The following is a 3,120-nucleotide window of genomic DNA, read 5'->3' as shown; positions in this document are numbered from 1 at the left end:
ACCACGAAGATAAAACAATATACATTCTAACTCAATAAGCACCTCAATGGAACTTTCTTCCCGCCCTCAGAAGCCGTTCTTTTGTGTGCCTAACGTGCATATTAGAGGGCGCACTTGACCTGGAAGCCGACTGGAATAATGAAGCGTGTAGGTCATAGCTGCCTTATGTAGCAACATGCATCGCTAGCTCTTAGCAATGATTACTTTCTTGCTGCTTTTCATGGATGGCTATTATTAGAAGTGAAGCCTAGTAGTTAAAGTAGGAATGTGGAGTTTCGATTCTAGGTTAGGTCATAGGTAAGTCTAAGTTTTATGGAGAGATCTTCGACGAAATGATGGAGTTAAAGGTGGTGGAAAATCATCTTGACGAAACATGGATTTTAAAATCTAAATTCGCCAATCCTCATTGAGCAAGCATGAAATCACCACGCTTTGAAATAAACCATGACTAAAACCATTCGTTGACAAAAAAAAAATAGATAAGCAATCAAAAAAACTTTGTCAGAAGTGGGATTCGAACCCACGCCCTCAGAGAGGACCAGAACAACTCGACTCACGTTCAGTAAGCAAGGCATCCTTGAGTCTGGCGCCTTAGACCGCTCGGCCATCCTGACAGATGATGGACGTGACGAAATTATCGACCGCATTACATGCAATCATTGCAATTAATGTATGCACGAGTTGGCTCGTCACGCTACTGTAAAATGGTTGAAACGATTGAGATAAATCTTGGTACAGAGATAGGTAGTAGGTAAACTGAAAATATAATACTTGGAAAGAAAATATAAACAGTTATTCGGTTGGGAGAAGTTTTTTTAAGAAGCCGAAAATCGATCTCAGTGGCGTGCACTTGGAGAGGCCTATGTCCAGCAGTGGACTGCGATAGGCTGATGACGATGATGACGATGATGAGAAGTTTTCTGGGCAAAATAAATATGTAGGTAAGTCTGTAACTCTGTAGTGTGAATACTAAAAGTATCCATCAAACAATTTTAATTTGAAAAATAAATGATTTTTCAGCAGAATTTTCACGCTCAATTTTCGCAAAATAACTTTTGAGTGGAATGACATTTTAATGAAAGCACTATTTCATACGTTGCATTATACCTATGAATATTTTATAAATATGTTCGCTACATGAAATTCTTTGAATTAATACAAATATTGACAATTTTGGTCGTTTATTTTACTCGTAATTATGTATTTATTAGTAGTATAACAACATACTTATTTGCTTAACTGTTAATATATCCCTTTTATTTCTGAGGTGGGTAATGATTTACTTTCTTTTTTCTCGAGTTCTTAATTAAATTATATCTATATGACTCTTTCAGTAAGTACTTTTGTGAAAACGTGTAGCTGACACTACTAGCGTCTTCATACGTAGATATTGCCGAATTGACAAAGAGTTACAAACGAATATACAGGCATTTGCGTATTAATCATAACATACTTAATTACCTATGGCTAAGAATCTCGTAAGTTTGTACGACCGCGCCGTGAACGTGTATTTTTATTTTTATTGGAATAAACGTTTTATATAATAATAAACGTTTTATATAATAAAGTAATAGAATGATAACATTTGACTAGCTAACAATTATGGAGTCAATCAAGTACCTAATCCACAAGATACAAAGTTGCTATAATTGCTCATAGACAATTGTAACTTGATGATAAAATCAAAAATGTTCAGTGCTTGAAGTGAAAAAAAAGTAGAGCAAATTGGTTAATATTGAAGTGATATGAGCTATCTTTGAGTGTTTTGAAAAGTTACAACAAATATTCAAACATTTTTTGATAACAATATTAATAAAAACAGAAGTGACAATTGACACGAGTTTCTGTAGAAAAAGGTTGTTCGAAAGAGATACCGCACGGCCCTGGTACATAAAAGGCCTACGACGAAACACGACGGGTTTTAGTCAGTAAGAGTCTGACACTCCCTCTCCGCTGCTAACCCACAGCGGGAGGGGTCATTGATGATTTTTGACGGCGTTAAAAAAAAAGCTAGACAGTTATGTCAAGCAGAGAAATATAAACAAAATACATAAAAAATACTCATGATTTCCATAACAAAACCTGTTAACATTATTAACGATAATTTTGTGAGAAAAAACAGGCGAAATGTTACGAATATTTCTAAAGCGGTAAAAGGAATATTTTTCTTAATAAATTCGTTGTAAGGAGAAAAAAGTAAACGTTCTGATTCGAGTTATTCGTTATCGCAAATACCTTTCTTTGTCGATATAGAATTTGTTTTTATATCAAAAATATGAGGCGAATTTTTGCTGAACGTTAGAAGTGGGGAACAATTTCTTTTTATTGCTATTTCGTTTTGTTTTGTTAACAATTTCTTTAACACTTTTCATATTTGGTCTGAAACATTTTTTGTCGCTTTCGAAAATAACATTGTTTACAAAAATGCATGTTATTACTATCCCAATAACAAGACATTATGTTTTAGATACCTACATACAATTTTTACCCAATAGACGACAAATTTTCAGTTGGCTGATAGTCAGTAACAAATACATAGGTATATTGGCCTAGAAATCGAACCCGGGACCCCGAGTATAGCAGAAAAAAATCTTTTTTACATAAATTATCGTAAACCACAACTGAAAGCCAACAGTTTCCCTGATTAGCCGAAATGTGTAAACACCAGTAAACGAGGGAATTTGTCAAACAATCAAATTTGACCGCCGCAGCAGCCGCGGTGATTATGTGGTCACCTCTAATTGAAATAGTACACTGTGCAAGTGTGCTTCTGATGGAAATAAAACAGAAAAATGAGAGGTTATTTATTGTTTCACCTGGGGATGTGTTTTCAGAAAATATAAAAATAACACTAGTTAGTTTTAGGAAACATATATTCAAAAAAGTTACTCATGCCATGTCTAGAAGTTCACGTTTTTAACAGATCATCATAATTCTAGACCTGGCAGATTTTGTCAGTCTGATGTTACTAGTTTTAGGGGTTTTTAAGCTTGTAGAAACTTTCAAAGGTACGTATTATTCTTTCCTCTTTTTAGAAGTTTTGGAGGTCAATACAAAATCACACTGAAATCTATTCATCCGTTTACAATCTAAACTGCCACAAACAGATACACAACTCAA

The 3,120-nt window shown here is 34.5% G+C and overlaps 1 non-coding gene across 1 annotated transcript; it reads right to left on the bottom strand.

Annotated features, from left to right (window-relative positions):
• Window positions 1–499: 499 nt before the first annotated feature.
• On the bottom strand, window positions 500–614 carry Trnal-caa (transfer RNA leucine (anticodon CAA)). The gene is made up of 2 exons: window positions 577–614; window positions 500–544 (listed from the first exon to the last, which is right to left on the bottom strand). It is a non-coding gene; the product is annotated as a tRNA-Leu (tRNA).
• Between the last annotated feature and the right edge of the window lie 2,506 nt (window positions 615–3,120).

Source organism: Helicoverpa armigera, chromosome 24 (assembly GCF_030705265.1).
Source record: "Helicoverpa armigera isolate CAAS_96S chromosome 24, ASM3070526v1, whole genome shotgun sequence".
NCBI lineage: Eukaryota > Metazoa > Arthropoda > Insecta > Lepidoptera > Noctuidae > Helicoverpa > Helicoverpa armigera.
Note: the sequence above shows the minus strand (reverse complement) of the source record. Positions and strands in the feature narration are given on the sequence as shown.